The sequence below is a fragment of the Diplotaxodon limnothrissa genome, linkage group LG5 (assembly GCF_057381915.1).
Source record: "Diplotaxodon limnothrissa isolate DT_005_m linkage group LG5, D_limnothrissa_male_GT1.1, whole genome shotgun sequence".
Taxonomy (NCBI): domain Eukaryota; kingdom Metazoa; phylum Chordata; class Actinopteri; order Cichliformes; family Cichlidae; genus Diplotaxodon; species Diplotaxodon limnothrissa.
This window is the reverse complement of record NC_140600.1, coordinates 31,117,461-31,136,518: the sequence shown is the minus strand read 5'-3', so window position 1 is coordinate 31,136,518 and position 19,058 is coordinate 31,117,461. Positions and strand designations below refer to the sequence as shown.

General features: G+C 41.5%; 1 protein-coding gene across 2 annotated transcripts in view; it reads left to right on the top strand.

Annotated features, from left to right (window-relative positions):
• Nucleotides 1-1,650: 1,650 nt before the first annotated feature.
• The window catches only part of st3gal8 (ST3 beta-galactoside alpha-2,3-sialyltransferase 8), a 33,419-nt gene continuing 16,011 nt past the window's right edge, over nucleotides 1,651-19,058 (top strand). For both annotated transcript variants that reach the window (XM_085353408.1, XM_085353407.1), the window contains exon 1: nucleotides 1,651-1,714. The gene's annotated coding sequence lies outside the window, so the exon portion shown is untranslated. The remainder of the gene's footprint in view (nucleotides 1,715-19,058) is intronic.

The window sequence follows — 19,058 nt, the reverse complement described above, 5'->3', positions numbered from 1 at the left end:
AGCTAAACTGCTGTTTTTCTGGAGGCATTCCTTATCAGCTGGAGGGAAATGCTGAAGCCTGTCTCATTTGTTTTCTTTTTCCTGTCGTATAACGATGTGTCTGCCATCTAGTCCTTTAAGTGTTGATATAGTTATCTCACAGGAAGTCACACATGTGAGACAGAGACACGTGTGCAGAAGGCGCCATGAACTATCTCTCATGTGATTCTCTATTTGTATTTCAGTCCTTTTTGTCTGTAGTGTGAAGGCTGAGACAGAGGAAGTGTTGCTGTCAAAGTTTTAATTTACTCCTAAGACAAAGCTCCATGTGAATGTGTTTTACATTTTACAAAAGGTCAGGTAGTTCTCCACAAAACATGTTTGTAATGTTAAAAATATAAATGTTAGGCAAACAAAACAACACTGCAGTGCTTTGTCTGCCTACATGGCTATATTAACCTGCTGAGGCCTCAAGGGGAAACATTTACTGCTTCGCTCCCGTTAACCGTTAAAATACAATCAGCCTCGTCATTAACCCCAGCAGCCATTATGGTTAAAAAGAGCCTGTTTTCCTTGTTTTTGATCACATTATTTTGCAATAGCGGATTTTCATATTAATTATGGGCAACATTAAAAAGAATGTTCAGTGGGTGTTCAATTAATCCCTTTAAACCAAAGGTTCAGGTTTTAGACCGCTATAAACTCTCTCTTTGAGTCTTTTTTTTTTTTTTACTCTCAGCCATATGTGATGTCATAGAGAGCAACGATCACTACTATAGTTATCTCAGACGCACAGCTTTTAATGGGGGCGCAGAAGCCCCACCCAGCAGCTTCTTGCAAGAGGCCCTGGAATTTAAAAAATTTGAAGCGATAACTGAGTTTTGTTCTTCTACGTCCTCACTGTGCATTTTTTTAAGGTGATTTTTTTTTATATTTTTGTCCATGTAATCTAGGTTTCTATGTTTTTGGGGTGTAAGTGTGTATGCTCTTTTTTTTTTTTTCTTTCTTTTTTTTTTTTAAATCTCCTCCTTTTGATTAATGTCAGACTGGTTTAATCAAACTTAGTGTTAGTGTCTAGAGTTTTTGTTTATATCTTGTTATCAAAATTTCATCTCTGTGTTCTGTGATTCCCTGTTCAGGTGTTCCTGTTTTATTTTGGTAGTCATTTGTTTTGTGTGATCTATTTATGTTACTTGCTTTGTCATCACTTTCATTAATTTCAGCAGAGTACCTCATTTGCTTCTCAGTCTCCTTCCAGTGTTTGTCAGAGTGTCTAATCTCGTTTTAATGTGGTGGTCACATTTGGACATTCTCGGATTCTAGTTTGCTTTCATCACTCAACCTTTGTACATCGTAGGCTTTAGTTTTCTGTCTAAATAAAAAAAAGTTTCTTTGTTTCTTGTTTACTTATTGCCATTCAATGGATTTTATCTCCTTGCTTTTTCTCAACAAAGCCGAGAAGGCCTAACCAGATAAATCTGTAAAATCTTTGCATCCATTTTGTAAAAAGACTCAACACTGCAACATGCCTGTAACACAAACACACCCAAAAAACCGCACCGTTAGAAAGAAAAAATGTTTTTGGGTGGTAAAAAAAATCTCCTCTTTCGCCAAGCCCCTCCCCTCCCGGTGGGTGGGGTCTCTGTTCTGCATCATCATGCCCTCAGCTCTGCTGCTCCTCTAACAGAAAGGAAGAAAATCTAACTGGTGTCTATTGCAGCTGCTGCTCCTTCGTGTAAGTGTTTTTCGGTTTGTTCTTCTCGGAGCTTTGTGCGGTTTTACCGGCTGTTTACTGGCTCGTTATGTGTCTAAAGCCGTGTATCAATCATTCTGAGTAACGGCGTGTTCGTAACTCGGGCTAGAAACTTCTTAAAGTTTCCACCAAAACTTAACGCATTTTGAAGCCAGGTTTACTCCGGATTGTGCTGTTTTTCTCTTGACGTGGATTGCTTGTTTGTGTTGTGATTTCTAAAGGAAAGGAAAAGGCGTGAGATACTTTAGAAGGAGGCAGATAACGTTGGGGGTGGGTTGGGGACAAATACCTTCAGACTTGAGGTCTGTACTTTTCTATTTTTGTAGCTGCCCGTCTGCTGCTGGGGGACATGCAGTTGCAGTTCTTTGTATATCCAATTTTAAGGAACCACAACTTACTACAAAGTGCTTCCTTAAAATTATTTTAGAACTTTGCTCTGGTCTTTATATCTGCATCCCTATCATATTTTAGCTTATTTTTGCTTGTCCTACATAATAATAGCGATTTTCATGGTGGTGTTAGAATATTCTCATTTGTCAACTTCTATGCCTTTCTGCAGTATTTGATGTACCTTTAGCTATAATGGCCTGCTTCATGTATTCCTGAAATATTGCTGTAGTTTCTGTTTAAACGGACTGATTGTTTTTATTGTACTTTTAATATATTTTACCTAATGGATGTTTACAGTATGTCTATAGTCTTGTGATCCTGTGTGTTGTAGCTTGCCTCATAGACTTTACTTATCGCTCATATTACTCCTGTAATATTCATTAGTTTGTCAGAAGTCTGTCCGCCCACCCATCTATTTATGAGGAAATGAGGGCCTTACCAGAAGGTTCATGTAATGCCGCCCCCTCAAAGACTACACTAACAGTAACAGTGTGGGACATCCAGTAAAGCCTTCAGTTGGTTCCACACAGAAGCGTCATCAAAAACTGTACAAGTTACTTAGCCTTCATAATGCTTAGTCAAGCAAAATAATGTATTTGCATGATAGTTTTACAAGTAAACCGGTGTCCTTATTTACAACCCCGAGGATAAATACTGATAAGCATGGAGCGAAGAATGTAAAAGTAAAAAAAAGTCTAGTTATAGCTTGTTGTACACCACGCTATCGAAAAAAAGAACTTCTTTGAATAGGAAGTTAAGGAGAAATGTCAGTCATACATACATAAAATGTATATTTAGGGTTACTGGTAAAAGACCATCAAGTGTTTATATAGAGCAGCTGCTGTAATATTTGTGATGTTGACAGTGTGGCCTGTTTTGACTCCAGGTTGTTATCATCTCTGTGATATTAGTCTGCTGGTAGCCTGCGATTGTCTGTGCGTAGCACTTCTTCATTACAGCGTTTCCTGTTGACATCCTGGAAACAATCAGTAGTTTTATCCCTGACACCTTATCAACATAAATCTAATTATTAATCCTCAGGACATTTAGCATTACAGCAAAACACACACAACAGAGCAACTGTGCTAAATATAATTTTTTGTCATCTTCCCCTGGCTGTCAATATTATGTATTGCAGTATCGCTGTAATAGCAGTTAATCACTTAGTTGTTGTTGACATCTCATCATGAAACTGTAGGATCAATAGAAGTTTTCCAGTCAGTTTTAGGGCGATGTGCCTCCTCAGCTCACTAGACCAGTGTTTGTTTGCCTCATCACAATCAGGTCATGAACTATGGCAAACAAATAAACAGACCTTGGCGTGGTAGTGTAAAATGCTCCTGGACTGCTGACTATTTGTTGTTTTTGTGTTGGCTCTAATTCTTGAAATGCAGCGGGCTCCGCCTATGCAAGATGGATGTGCATATAATAACCCTAAATTCCATTTAATTAAATTAGATCAGCAGAGTGTCAGAGATACCAGTTGTGCTACTGGAGTCTGTATGATACCTGATGCGTCCCTATTTTCGGTTGCTCTGCAGGTCTTTGGCAAGTAGTATTTGTGGCTTCATCGTGTACCTTTTGTTGTGGTCTCTAAATTCATGGATTAAAGGAACCCAAGACACTTAAACACAAATAAGGGAGATGGCACAATGGCAAAATCAAACAAAAGAGGGAAAAGGCCTGGAACCAACCGTCATTCAGGCTTATCCTCTAAGTTAATGTCAGTAAGCAGAAAAAAGGTATTGCAATAAATTCTAAATTAAATAATAATTAAACAACACTACAAAAAGTAACTGAAGGGAAAGGCCAGTGCTGACGGGAGAGAGACCATTTGCCACCTGGTGAGAGAATTTAAAAGAAGAAGAAGAAAGCAATCAGAGGGTGAAGAGACAAACACATCAAGACTTCTACAAATTATTTTGAACTGACAGGGCTCAGAATATATTACTTTCAAGGTCACTGTGTTCCATACAGTCATAACATTTTACCATAACCGATTATGTATTTCTTGTAAACTAGCTGTTGATTTCCAGAAGAAGGGGCACGGACAGATAGCCATGTCTATGATACTGACTGTCTTGTATTTAATTTTACAGTCCCAGTTATTATTGCTCCCCTGCTTTGTCTTGTTTATAGTCAAATGGTAGAACAAAAAAAATCAGTGATTTATGTTCAAAACTTCAAAGAAGTGACAGAATTGTGGTTCATTTTATATCGAGGACCCGCTACAGCCCACTTTGATCATAGGTGTGCCAGACCAGTAAAACTCCCTCTGTAATTATGTTTGGGACTGTCTGTGATATTTATGTTTATGTGACAACTGAAATGGTACACTTGAATGTAATATAATGATGGTCAGTGGAGCAGGTTGTGTGGTCATTTAGTGTTTTGTTTTTTTTAGACTGGGTTGGGGCTAAAGTAATTATAGAGGCCTGACTAAATCTGACTAAGTCGATTTTTACAGACTGTCTGCTCATTTTCCTGAATCCATTTTCATTTCTTCACCAAACATTCAGAGTCAGAGGATTTTTGTGTGGCAATACTTAATGCTGAATAGATGTTGTCTTTTTATAAAATGGACTGTCAGACTACAAGGACAGCCATTATGTAGAGAAACAGGACAATGACACGTTTAGGTTCAGTAAAAATATGTAATAAAGATCCCACCCCAAAAAAAATCATGCCTGTGAGTCAAGCCTTCCTGTACCGGATATGAGAGCAAGCTTTTTTTTTAGCCCCTCTTCTTCCTGTGCTGTATTGCTGTTAAAATGTTCTGTGTGTATAGTCGATCGTCTATCTTTGTGAGGAACGCTGTAAGTTACATTTCTGAAAGTCAGAATGTTTTTTACTCAGTAGGGACTGTTTGAAGATAGATACAAGGTTTTGAATTTGGAGTTGGCGTGTTTTATGAAAGACTAGGGAATGCGTTTCTGACTGTTGGTGTAGTGTGTAATTCACGAGGATTGTACAAAGTGCAATTTTAGGACAACGTGGCTGATCCTTCCTTCTTCAAAGAGATGTTTAAGGGTTCAGACTTGGACCCAAGGAATTTTATATCAGTCACTGTCCTCTCAAAGGCTCAAAAACGCACATGTGGCTTTTACCTTCATAAACTTTTAAGAGCTTGACACACTTTCTTTCCTATTTCAGTTCAGCAATACTTCTGAAAATGGCAGAAATAAAGTACTGTCTCTGTTATACTTAAGGCAACTTAAATACTCCTACAGTCCTGGTATCTAAGAAAGGATTGTGTTTAGTGTTTACTTTGTTCCTTTGTGAATGAACATTGTGCATCAACAAGGTGCTCGATATTCATTTTAGATGGGAGTTCACACATTGATCAGGAGTCAGTGAGTTCAACAAGAAAGAATTAGGCCTTTAAAATGAATCAATAATGGCATTAAAAGTCATTCTAACCTTATCAATGTAAATTCATGGTAAGCATATTATTACTGCTGCAGTAAACCGGTATGTGGATCCAGATTTGGACGTGGCGGATGTCTCTCCTGAAACATGTAAATTTGCGTGTAAATACAGGAACACAGGAAGGTTAAACAAAACTTTGGACTGTTGAATATCTTATCTGTTGGGATCAGTAGACTATTGGTCAACAGTTTTGTATTGAAGTGAAGCAGTTTATTTAGCTATATCACAGGAAGAAACTGACAATACAAGAAATCATCCAAAAATAAAACAGTTTATAAAGAAAAGCAGATATGATCAATAATACCTTAATTTGACTTATTTTTCTTCTTAGTATTTTCACCTTGTTTTTTTACATTAGAGGAAGCATATGAGGCTCTGCAGTTTTAACAAGAATCTAAAAGAGAGGGGGAATTGTTAGTGATATGAAAGACGGTGGGGAAGGCAACAGCTGCTGTGTGCAGGGCTCAAGAGTGCAAGAATTTAACTTAAATTTGCAACTACAAACAAGTGTTTGTAGTTTTGCTTTTTCCCCTCTAACTAAAATGTAATATTGATGGTGTAACAGTCATTAGAGCTGTTCTTTATTATATACAAAGTGAAACTTTCCCAGAGTCTGTAACAGCTGAGCTCATTACTGCAAGTGTAATGAAACCTTTGTGAGCCAAAGAGTTTATTACATCAGAGGATGGGGATGGGTATCGAAAACCGGTTCTTGTTGAGAACCGGTTCCCACTGTTTCAATTCCTTGGAATTGTTTGCCATTTTTGCAAACGATTCCCTTATCGATTCCAGTCACCCCGAATGACGTCACCACGTTGCGGAGCGTCATTTACCTGGCAGGAAACACAGCGCCTAAGCGGCTCAAACACTAAAAAGTTTGATTATACTTTACGAGAACGGAAGACAACAGGGCAACTTGCAATACTTGCAAAGTAGATATTTCATTTAAGGGAGGAAACACTAGGAATATGCAAAAGCATTTGCTCACAAAACACACGATAACCTTAAATGAATGTCGTGTTTTTAATTCCGCTCCGGACTCGTGAATCTCAACCAAGCAGCAGCGGTAACATTTGCACGTCCTCTCCCGTTAATGCGGCGGGTAAATAATCAACTAACAGTGCATATTATGTTAGCGCGATCTGCCTTATTACAAAACCTGCCATTACTGTGCGCTAGGGCTGCACGATTAATCGTTAGAAAATCGCGATCTCGATTCATACTTATGTGCGATCTCATTTCCGAATGACAACGATTTAAAAAGAAAAAAAGATGACGATTGTACCTCATTTTGATCCGGGACGTAATCTGCATGAAAACAAGCGCTCACTCTTCCTGCTCAACAAATGACAAGGGCGGAGCCTTATACCACGTGATACAGAAGCTGGCTGCTAAAATTAGCAGGGGAAAAAACAACGGAGAGCACGTCAGGGATGACGAGAAAGTGACAGGAGAGAATCCGTCCCGGTCAACCACACAAACATCAATAACGGGAACCTTATACAGCGCTTCACGTCGAACTCCCGCAGGCACAAAGAAATTACGGAGGCTATTACTTATCACCTGACCAAAGATACAGTGGGGCAAAAAAGTATTTAGTCAGCCACCGATTGTGCAAGTTCCCCCACCTAAAATAATGACAGAGGTCAGTAATTTGCACCAGAGGTACACTTCAACTGTGAGAGACAGAATGTGAAAAAAAAAATCCATGAATCCACATGGTAGGATTTGTAAAGAATTTATTCGTAAATCAGGGTGGAAAATAAGTATTTGGTCAATAACAAAAATACAACTCAATACTTTGTAACATAACCTTTGTTGGCAATAACAGAGGTCAAACGTTTACTATAGGTCTTTACCAGGTTTGCACACACAGTAGCTGGTATTTTGGCCCATTCCTCCATGCAGATCTTCTCGAGAGCAGTGATGTTTTGGGGCTGTCGCCGAGCAACACGGACTTTCAACTCCCGCCACAGATTTTCTATGGGGTTGAGGTCTGGAGACTGGCTAGGCCACTCCAGGACTTTCAAATCCTTCTTACAGAGCCACTCCTTTGTTGCCCGGGCGGTGTGTTTTGGATCATTGTCATGTTGGAAGACCCAGCCTCGTTTCATCTTCAAAGTTCTCACTGATGGAAGGAGGTTTTGGCTCAAAATCTCACGATACATGGCCCCATTCATTCTGTCCTTAACACGGATCAGTCGTCTTGTCCCCTTGGCAGAAAAACAGCCCCATAGCATGATGTTTCCACCCCCATGCTTCACAGTAGGTATGGTGTTCTTGGGATGCAACTCAGTATTCTTCTTCCTCCAAACACGACGAGTTGAGTTTATACCAAAAAGTTCTACTTTGGTTTCATCTGACCACATGACATTCTCCCAATCCTCTGCTGTATCATCCATGTGCTCTCTGGCAAACTTCAGACGGGCCTGGACATGCACTGGCTTCAGCAGCGGAACACGTCTGGCACTGCGGGATTTGATTCCCTGCCGTTGTAGTGTGTTACTGATGGTGACCTTTGTTACTTTGGTCCCAGCTCTCTGCAGGTCATTCACCAGGTCCCCCCGTGTGGTTCTGGGATCTTTGCCCACCGTTCTCATAGAGCTGGGCGATAGAACGATAACGATATGTATCGCGATATAACTTATACTCAATAGAGAAATTAAGCTATCGCGATAGACCTCGCCGCTCTTGTCCTCTTAAAAAAAAAAAAAAAAAAAAAAAAAAAAAAGGTCAGCCAATCCAAATTAAGTAGCGCAGAGCCGAACCAATCACAGCTGCAGCGTCACATCGCGTGACTTGTTACGTACAGCACAAGTGCCAAGCCGCACGTGTGTTTGTTTGGGAAGCAGCCAGCGGGTAATGGAGGAAATGAGTGTGCCGACTAGAAAAATCAACCGAGCGTGACCGAAGAGAAAACAGATGATGGTTCCAATGCCGGAGAGATTGTCAAACGGAAGAGCCATAGAAGCTCCGTAGTGTGAAGGTATTTCGGCTATTTCAAGTCTGACAAAAAACAGAGTAGCGTGCACTGTAAATTGTGCCGAAAGCAAGTCTGGAAATACAATAAACTGGTGCATGCGTCACACTGTGCGCCACGTTATTGTTTCGGTGAAATGAATTTCTACAATACTGTTACTGTTAATTCTACTCTCTGCAGTGTTTAAATGCTTACATATACACACAGTTACTGTCCCTCCACACATACGACTCGGTTCTGCTTCTATGCCCCAGCTTTGTTTACTTTTTCCCACCGAGGCTTCTAGACTTCTGATTAGCCAACATTTCTGCACGGTTAGGAATCTAGCGCCACCTGCTGCTTTGGCATGTTCATAGCAGCGTTTTCCTTCATTTCTGCCTTTGTGTGGACGGGATTATTTTTTAAAACGAAAACGGAAAATCTCCGTTTTCAAAAATACCCGTGTACGTGTGGACGTAGCCTCAGTCTCTGACTGGAAGCGCTAATTCGTCATTCGGCTTTTGTCAGACTAAAGTAACTGTTAAAACTGTTTGAAAAGCTAAGCTATACAACAAGGAGAGATTGAGAATTTCCTTTTAGTTCTCAGTTTATTTGATATTGACAAAAGTTTGTCAGTTTTGTCTGTTCTTCTGTAACACAAACTAAGATTTATTTTTAGAATTAATATTTTGTTTCTAAGTGGAATTGACAATTTAGTCTGTTTCGTTTGTTCTATTTTGAAACTTAAACGCTTTAGCGGCTGCCTTTTGTGTAGTTTGCAATATTTGCCTTTATTTATCTGAAAAAGTCTCATGTTCCTTAAGTACATCTACCCTGTCGAACTTATTATGGGAAATAAATATTTAAATAAAAACAAGCTGCTGATTATTTCACATTTTACTTGTGAGCAACGGCACATTTAAATCTTACAAATATAGTTATTTGGCTTATATCGTGATAGATATCGTTATCGCCTGAAATGAAAAAAACATATCGTGATATGAAAAAATCTCATATCGCCCAGCTCACCGTTCTCATGATCATTTTGACCCCACGGGATGAGATCTTGCGTGGAGCCCCAGATCGAGGGAGATTATCAGTGGTCTTGTATGTCTTCCATTTTCTGATGATTGCTCCCACAGTTGATTTTTTTCACACCAAGCTGCTTGCCTATTGTAGATTCACTCTTCCCAGTCTGGTGCAGGTCTACAATACTTTTCCTGGTGTCCTTCGAAAGCTCTTTGGTCTTGGCCATGGCGGCGTTTGGAGTCTGACTGTTTGAGGCTGTGGACAGGTGTCTTTTATACAGATGATGAGTCCAAACAGGTGCCATTCATACAGGTAACGAGTGGGGGACAGAAAAGCTTCTTACAGAAGACGTTACAGGTCTGTGAGAGCCAGAGATTTTCCTTGTTTGAGGTGACCAAATACTTATTTTCCACCCTGATTTACGAATAAATTCTTTACAAATCCTACCATGTGGATTCATGGATTTTTTTTTTTCACATTCTGTCTCTCACAGTTGAAGTGTACCTCTGGTGCAAATTACTGACCTCTGTCATCATTTTAGGTGGGGGAACTTGCACAATCGGTGGCTGACTAAATACTTTTTTGCCCCACTGTATGGCTCCCATCAACACTGTGCAAAACGAGGGATTTAGGAAAATGATCAACACCCTAGACAAACGCTACACAGTGCCGTCCCGCAACTATTTTTCTATTGTTGCACTACCTGCTCTATACACGCAGTGTCGAGCAACGGTGGAGACGGAATTTCAAGCAGTACATTTTGCGGCAACAGCAAAACGCGAGACATTTGTTGTTTTTATGTTTATTTATTGTTTTTATGTTCAGTCTTAACTGTTGCGAAGTTGATGTGCAGTTAATAAGTACTGGAAAAGAAAATCGTGAGAGAATCGTGATCTCAATTCTAAGCCCAAAAATCGTGATTCAAAATCGTGCAGCCCTAGACCTTAGTGTTCTCCTTTAAAAAAAAAAAAAAGAATCTATAAGAGAATCGATAAAGAATCGAATCGTTAAACAGAATCGAAAATGGAATCGGAATCGTGAAAATCTTATCAATACCCATCCCTATCAGAGGACCCGGTCTGATCGCATCAAGTAGACTGTACTTACTTTCCATGGGTCTCGACGAGGCCTTGTTCCTTTTACAGAAATTTGAGAAAGCAAGCAGTTGTTGCTTTGTCAGCTGACTAATTTGCTTTATCAACAGGGAGCTTTAGACTCCACTATAACCCAGTTAAAGTGAACGTCCGCAGTTGCCTGGACGTTTTTACACATCAGCTGAAGAGACCTTTGGTGCTGCATATTGGGATTAATAAACGCAAAAGGGACTTCTCAAAAGAGGTGTCAGAGTTCACAGAAAAGGGGAGGAAGCAAGACAGGAAGCCCTGTTGTTGCAATGTGTTCTTGGGACAGGAAATTATGTCCCTTTTCCCCATCCTGAAAACCCTAAAACAACATCAAGACCCTCCACTGTCTTTTCAACTCTCAACTCTCTGGGATATTTACATTGCCTTAAATCAGGGGGGTCGAATCCCAGGCCTCGAGGGCCGGCGTCCTGCAGGTTTTAGATCTCACCCTGGGTCAACACACCTAAATCTAATGATTAGTTCATTACCAGGCCTCTGGAGAACTTCAAGACATTTTGAGGAGCTCTTTTAGTCATTCAAGTCAGCTGTGTTGGATCAAGGACACATCAAAAACCTGCAGGAGGCCTGGAGTTTAACACCCCTGCCTTAAGTGGATGTTTCCTACTTCGTTAATAAGGGAAACAGGTTTTCTGAACAGGTTTACGAATGTATGAAAGACTTCAGGCATGAAGCCAGCAGAAGAGGAAATGAATGACTGTCCATCCCACAGTCCAAAGACATGCAGTTTGTGGGGTTAGGTTAATTTATCAATCTAAATTGCCCATAGGTGTGAATGCGGGAGTGAATGTGAGTGCGAATGGTTGCCTGTCTCTGTGCGTTAGCCCTGCAACAGACAGACTGGATCCTATTTTTCTTAAACAAAAATCAGGTAAAAAAAAAAAAATCACGTAATTCTTTGTTTTTACATTCATCAGGTCCCAATCTGCCCAAATATAAAGAGAAATTAAAAATGCATGCCATGAAAGAGTTCGGGTCTTAGGAGGTTAAAGTTTGTTTTCTTCTCCCATTCCTGGACGAACTCCGCTGTTGCTCTTTTCTCTATTTTGTCCCATTTGTCAACCGATAGGCATTCAGCAGCTGCATATGTCATCTGCTTCCAGTGACGTGCTTGCTGTCGAAATGGAAAGGCGGGCAGACACATTTGCATGACCATAACTTGCACACAGAGCTTTTCTTAACTTTTATGACTTTAGGGTTGGCAAACATCTCCATAGTCTACACTTCCTTCTGTAAAACTGACAATTGCTGATACCATTTATGGCAGGGTGAATCAAATCAAATCAAATCACTTTTTATTGTCACATCACATGTGCAGGCACACTGGCACAGCACATGTGAGTGAAATTCTTGTGTGCGAGCCCCACAAGCAACAGAGATGTGCAAACACAACAACACAAACGAGCAAAATACAAGAATGGCCAACCTGAAACTAATAAATATATGTACAATATATAATAGTGTATGCATTTCTGGATGTGTATACTAAATATTTTCCTGTGTGTGTGTGTGTGTGTGTGTGTGTGTGTGTGTGTGTGTACACACATTTTTACAAATTAAATAGTAAAAAAATAAAATAAAATAATAATAATGATAATAATAATAATAATAATAATAATAATAAAATATATAAAATATACAGAGTTGAATATGTGCAAAACAAGTGGCATTTATATACAGTATGGAGTGCATAATGTTGAAGTTCCAGTAGTGAAGCTGAGGTGTCTATGACGTGTTCAGCAGTCTGATGGCCTGGTGGAAAAAGCTGTCTCTCAGTCTACTGGTACGGGACCGGATGCTGCAGAACCTCCTTCCTGATGGAAGCAGTCTGAACAGTTTATGGCTGGGGTGACTGGAGTCCTTGATGATCCTCCCCGCTTTCCTCAGGCAGCGCTTCCTGTAGATGTCTTGGAGGGAGGGAAGCTCACCTCCAATTATCCGTTCAGAGCACCGCACTACTCGCTGGAGAGCTTTGCAGTTGTAGGCGGTGCTGTTGCCATACCAGGTGGTGATGCATCCAGTGAGGATGCTCTCAATGGCACAGTGATAGAAGGTCCTGAGGATGCGGGGGCTCATGCCGAATCTTTTCAGTCTCCTGAGAAAGAAGAGGCGCTGCTGCGCCTTCTTCACTGTTTTGTTTGTGTGTACTGACCACGTAAGATCCTCAGCCAGATGTACACCAAGGAACCGGAAGCTGCTCACTCTCTCCACAGCAGCGCCGTTGATGGTGATGGGGGTGTGTACTTCTCTGCACCTCCGGAAGTCCACTATCAACTCCTTTGTCTTTGCGACGTTGAGGGTGAGATGGTTGTCTTGACACCAGTGGGTCAGGGCGCTGACCTCCTCCCTGTAAGCCGTCTCATCACCGTTGGTGATAAGACCCACCACTGTAGTGTCGTCCGCAAACTTCACAATGATGTTGGAGCTGTTAGTGGCTGTGCAGTCGTAGGTGTAGAGTGAGTACAGGAGAGGGCTCAGTACACACCCCTGTGGAGCACCAGTGTTCAGTGTGATGGGGGATGAGGTGATGCTGCCCAGTCTGACCACCTGGCGTCTGTCAGACAGGAAGCTAAGGATCCAGCTGCAGAGGGAGCTGCTCAGTCCTAGATCCTGCAGTTTCCTGTCCAGCTTCGAGGGAACGATGGTATTGAATGCTGAGCTGTAATCTACAAACAGCATCCTCACATACGTGTCTCTCTTCTCCAGGTGTGACAGGGCAGTGTGTAGTGTCAGGGCTATGGCATCATCAGTGGACCTGTTGTGGCGGTATGCAAACTGTAGAGGGTCCAGTGAGTCGGGTAGTGCAGAGCAGATGAAGTCCCTGACCAGCTTCTCGAAGCATTTGCTTACGATGGGGGTCAGGGCTACAGGTCGCCAGTCGTTCAATGAGGAGATGGTGGAGGATTTGGGTACAGGGACGATGGTGGCCATTTTGAAGCAGGCTGGGACTACAGACAGAGAGAGGGAAAGGTTGAAGATGTGCGTGAACACTCCAGCCAGCTGAGCCGCGCATGACCTGAGGACGCGGCCGGGAATCCCGTCCGGACCAGTAGCTTTGCGTGCGTTCACCTTCCTGAAGCACCTCCGCACATCCTCCTCAGACACAGTGTGCGCACTGACGTCATCCGCGGTGCGCACACTGTCCGGTCTCATGGTGTTCGCTGTGTCGAATCTAGCGTAGAATACGTTTAGATCCTCACACAGAGAGGCCGTGGTCTGCGGTGTGCTGGTTTTCCCTCTAAAGTCTGTGATCGTGTTTAGTCCCTGCCACATACTCCGAGGGTTGTCAAACTGTTGTTCAAGGGTGAGACACGCACACACACATATACCCGCACTGGGAAGGTTAATTATGGACTTCAACAGGGTTCAGTGTTAGGACCAATTCTGTTCACATTATACATGCAGTATCATCAGTATAGGTTTTCAGTATAGGCAGTATCATCAGAAGTCATGGCATAGATTTTCACTGCTAAGCAGATGACACCCAGATCTATCGATCCATGTGTTGTGGAAGTTTTCCATTTAAATAAAGCCTGCAGACGAGCGGTGAGCGGTAGCTAACATTCTTTAATCAAAACACACAAAGAACAGACAACCAAGCTTGTGGAGAGCCTACATGACCGCGGGGCAGGTCAGCAGAGTCTCTCTGAGCCTAGCATGGCTCTCAGTTAAATACCTTCTCCAGGAACAAAAGGCAGCAGACAGCGGTTTCACACCTTAAGATTCACACTCCCTTGCTACCTCCCAGAGTCCTCAAAGAGACAAAAGATTCTTCCTGTGGAGCTGTCTGCTTCCCCCAACTTCCTAACTAGACCCCCACCATTTGTCTTACTGTATGAGTGTGAGACTTGTTAAAATCCAGTGGCACCCAGGCAGTATACAATATAATAATGTGATTAATACATAAGTAAAATAAATTCCTATACACATGAAGCCAGTTAACACACATCATTAGTTACACTGCAGGAATGTCTGGAGTATGAACGCTAAGGCGAGGGTTCCCAATGTTTAGGGACAAATCCAATCACATGTCGGGTTGATGTAAACAGACCAAACTTCAGTCAGGAGAAATACTGAGACAATCCATCCACAATACAAGGTTAGCAATTAATATACTGCTACATGGGCTGGGCTGTAGTTGCATCATAAGGTTTTAAAAACTGAGCTTTAAAATAAACAGTGGTAATAAAAACCGAGAGAGGCCGACAGTGATCACTGCTTTTTTAGGGGCTTGTTCAGATTAAATAGAACAAAGTACAAAGCATTAAAACATGTTACAAACACAACTGCCTTGATAAACGCGGAATAGTTTTGACCCAGAAGCAGGGTTTGTAGATCATCAGGTGGGACCAGATATCTCACCCGCTGTGAATGTTTTAATGCAGTACGGTTGTTATTATTATCAATTACCACATCCTGTTTATGACAGTTACAATACATAACATTCATATAAAAAATAAAATTGTCTTGTCTAAACTCTATGTGGTGTTAATTAAGCGTATACTACTGTACTTTAACGTCGCTCATAAGGGTGGTACTTCAAGAGCCATATATTTTATGAGGTGGTACCATCAGCGTGACAGCGCCGTGCCGCCTTTGCAGTTTTAAGGCCAGGGAAACGAGCCTGCCAGCGCTGTGTAGCTGGCGATAAGGAAAGGCTGCTCTTTATAGAGGACTCATGCTCCAGGAAATGTTTTCTGGTTGACTCCAGCTCCCAGAAGAGCTTCGGGAACTCTTGTGTCATCTTTGCATAGAGATTTCCCGTGTATCACCAGAGAGAGCCCAAGTAACACAGTTTGAGAAAGACTGAAATAGAGTAAAATAATATGTAAAATAATTGTCAGAAAGATTACACTGCACATAAGCGAGACTAGCGAAGGCTACCATGGTTTATTGGTTATGTGTGTTTCTGTCTGTGCGTGTGTGGTCATTTCCAGTCTTTGTTGTGGAGTCTGACAGCAGTTCGAAGGAAAGACCTCTGCCCACATTGTGGGTGCTGCAGCCCGCCACAGAAAGAGCTGCTCAGTGCTGTCCAACAATAACAACAATGTATCACCTCTCCATAGGTCTGTAGAAGTAGATGATGATTTTGGAGATTGACTGTGGTCAAAGCAATCAGTGATCGCTTGCCAGTCTAGGTGACTTTTAGGTCTCTTCCCCAGCTATACACACAAGTTAATATTGTTATGAGCACCATAATTAATTAAATCTGCATTGCTTTAATTGCGTCCCGCATCTCCACATATAACTGGCAGTTGTAACAGATGTGGTTTTTGGCTTGCGTGGACACATGGACTCATCAGGAGAGAAAACAGGAGGATGTTTTTGAGAGATATCTGATCTTTTCAACTAGCTGGTTCACAGGGGATGGAGGTGATGGCTGAAGGCTCTGCCTCACATTCTACCTTTACAGACTCGGGAGACTTGCTTGTGGTTCCTAATCTGTGAGGCAAGTGCTCTGTTGGAAAAACCAGGCACTTGCAGGTTAAGCTAATAACATGGAATTGAAAATGGAGTGTTTAGTAAACCTCCTGATCAAATGGGGGAAAAAATAAATTCAAAAATAATAAAAGAATATAAAATATTTGCATGTACGAGTTGTATTTTGTATCAAATTTGCTACATCACACTTCTTCTTTCTTTTCTTTTCTTTTTACTTTTATTGTGCAGTTTCTACAAAACACAGAGTCTCAGACTGGCTGCTGCACTTTACTTTAAAGCATTAGGGTAAGATGGGGACTGATTATTCAAGACTTTGTATGTGTGAGGAAATATTTTAAATTCAACAGATTTAACAGGAGGCCATCAAAGAGAAGCCAATATATGGGCAGTGCATATTGTAAAAATATAATAATATACACCAGACTTTTTACTACTGTGACCACTATGCTTGAATTAACTTTCCCCCCTTTTGTTCCCAAGGATGTTTAAAGCATTTCCTAATTCTCAGGGTGGATTTTTAGCAGACACGTTGGTCCGTGTGCTGCCTCCTGTGTGGAATTACAGGGCCAATCATAATATCCGCTCTGAGCTGCCTCTGTGTTAAAAGCTCTTTGTACTGGAGCAAGTTTGGACATTCCAACTTGGCATACAGTTACGGCCCCATTATACTCGCTGTGCACTGCCTGGCAAACCGCACCATTCATCACCTCTTGATTTTTGTAACCTTGGTCTTTGTACTGCAGCCACTGGATTGAGGACACAAGTGTTCAACTGTGTTGCTTTTTACAACCATTTAATGATACATCAGTACAGAAGCTCAGAGATTCATATATTAGGGGAATATGTTGCAAGAGTTTGAAAATACTTTGTGGGGGAAAATCACTTTCTTTGATTCCAGTTTTTTTTTTCTTCTTCTTCTTCGCCTTCGCCCTAAACTCTGTGCAGTTATGTTTATCCAGGAAGTTGCCTTTGCGTCAGAATCTTTGTCCTTTGAGTGCCACTCTTCTCATCTGGAGTGGATGACTTTAAGAGAAAGGTATCAATGTTGATAATCAGTCGTCATGGGGCTGACTTCTTTGGTCTTGTTCTGAAAAGGTTGTAACAGGTGTAACTTTTTTTTTTTTTTTTTCAGTTTCACTTACCATCAATTTGGGTTTACATGAGGAAAGGCATCCAGCATAAAAACTTACCAAATCAAACAAGTGGTACTACACACTGTGGTGACCCCTTGTGAATAAGACAGCCACTGACAGACAACTTAGGAGTTTCTTCCCGTGTAGGATGAGAGGAAGCAGCTCTCATCCTACACGGGAAGAAACTCCTAAGCAATTTTTTCCAGTGAAAATCTTAGATTTTAATGTTAAGTCTTTTGTGCGATTTAGATTAGATGAAACTTTATTAATTCCTCGGGTGGGTTCCTCCAGGAAACACAGTTTCCAGTAGCACAGCACCGACAGAAGTTGCATATTCCAGATACAATAAAAGGGAATGAGAGTAAGGATATACGCATAAATATACCACACATACACATATACAGTGGCTTACAAAAGTATTCGGCGCCCTTGAACTTCCACATTTTGTCACCTTACAGCCACAAACATGAATCAATTTTATTGAATTCCACGTGAAAGACCAATACAAAGTGGTGTACACGTGAGAAGTGGAACGAAAATCATACATGATTCCAAACATTTTTTACAAATTGGGTGTGCGTAATTATTCAGCCCCTTGAGTCAATACTTTGTAGAACCACCTTTTGCTGCAATTACAGCTGCCAGTCTTTTAGGGTCTGTCTCTACCAGCTTTGCACATCTAGAGACTGAAATCTTTGCAAAACAGCTCCAGCTCAGTCAGATTAGATGGACAGCGTTTGTGAACAGCAGTTTTCAGATCTTGCCACAGATTCTCGATTGGATTTAGATCTGGACTTTGACTGGGCCATTCTAACACATGGATATGTTTTGTTTTAAACCATTCCATTGTTGCCCTGGCTTCATGTTTAGGGTCGTTGTCCTACTGGAAGGTGAACCTCCGCCCCAGTCTCAAGTCTTTTGCAGACTCCAAGAGGTTTTCTTCCAAGGTTGCCCTGTATTTGGCTCCATCCATCTTCCCATCAACTCTGACCAGCTTCCCTGTCCCTGCTGAAGAGAAGCACCCCCAGAGCATGATGCTGCCACCACCATATTTGACAGTGGGGATGGTGTGTTCAGAGTGATGTGCAGTGTTAGTTTTACGCCACACATAGCGTTTTGCATTTTGGCCAAAAAGTTCCACTTTGGTCTCATCTGACCAGAGCAGCTTCCTCCACAGGTTTGCTGTGTCCCCCACATGGCTTGTGGCAAACTGCAAACTTCTTATGGTTTTCTGTTAACAATGGCTTTCTTCTTGCCACTCTTCCATAAAAGCCAACTTTGTACAGTGCACTGACTAATAGTTGTCCTATGGACAGATTCCCCCACCTGAGCTGTAGATCTCTGCAGCTCGTCCAGAGTCACCATGCGCCTCTTGGCTGCATTTCTGATCAGCGCTCTCCTTGTTCGGCCTGTAAGTTTAGGTGGACGGCCTTGTCTTGGTAGGTTTACAGTTGTGCCATACTACTTCCATTTCTGAATGATCGCTTGAACAGTGCTCCGTGGGATGTTCAAGGCTTGGGAAATCTTTTTGTAGCCTAAGCCTGCTTTAAATTTCTCAATAACTTTATCCCTGACCTGTCTGGTGTGTTCTTTGGACTTCATGGCGTTGTTGCTCCCAATATTCTCTTAGACAGTCACAGAGCAGCTGTATTTGTACTGACATTAGATTACACACAGGTGCACTCTATTTAGTCATTAGAACTCATCAAGTAAATTTCTAAGGGCAACTGACTGCACGCAGACCAAAGGGGGCTGAATAATTACGCACACCCCACTTTGCAGTTATTTATTTGTAAAAAATG